Below are 676 nucleotides of genomic sequence, written 5' to 3'. Positions count from 1 at the left end.
TCTGCAGGCTTCTCCAGTCCTCAGCTTTTCCATACAGAGATTGACTGGGAGCCTTAGGATAACAGAGGTCGGGCCTGGTCCCCAGCCAGAGATCCCAGTATAACAGGGTAAATACAAGGGAAATGGAGACCAGCTGCCTCACAAAATGCTCAGAATGCATTGTGTTTCTCATCATGTTGTTGGCAGAGTTAATTTCCCAATTCACACATCAACTCAAAAATGAGTTTTTACCTCTTTGAGCAACTGTTTGTGGACAAATTTCCTAATTTTACACTAAAATATCACTCTCAGTTATGAATTTGATATAGCATTAAAATAAAATGCATCTCTCTATGTGGAGTAAAGTTGTGACTGTGAAACTAACAGAAATATGGCAGCAGCATAGATACTTAGCTGGATTAACACATTGCAGTAATGAGTTATAGTTTATTATAATTTGCTGAAAACCAGGATGTCCTTCCTTACAGATAAAGTTGAGCACATTTTAATGTATCTAGGACTGCTAGGTACTTCTTGAGAATTTTATTTTAAAATTTAACATTTAATTGACAAAAATGACCTTTAAATCATTAAGCTTGTAGCTTTATATCACTAAACATTTTATTTCTTTTCACTAAATATTTTCTGAGTGATTATAAGCTGAGTTTTGAGATGGTATCTATACAGTTTTGCTTTA

Source organism: Myotis davidii, unplaced genomic scaffold (genome assembly GCF_000327345.1).
Source record: "Myotis davidii unplaced genomic scaffold, ASM32734v1 scaffold222, whole genome shotgun sequence".
Lineage (NCBI taxonomy): Eukaryota > Metazoa > Chordata > Mammalia > Chiroptera > Vespertilionidae > Myotis > Myotis davidii.
Note: the sequence above shows the minus strand (reverse complement) of the source record.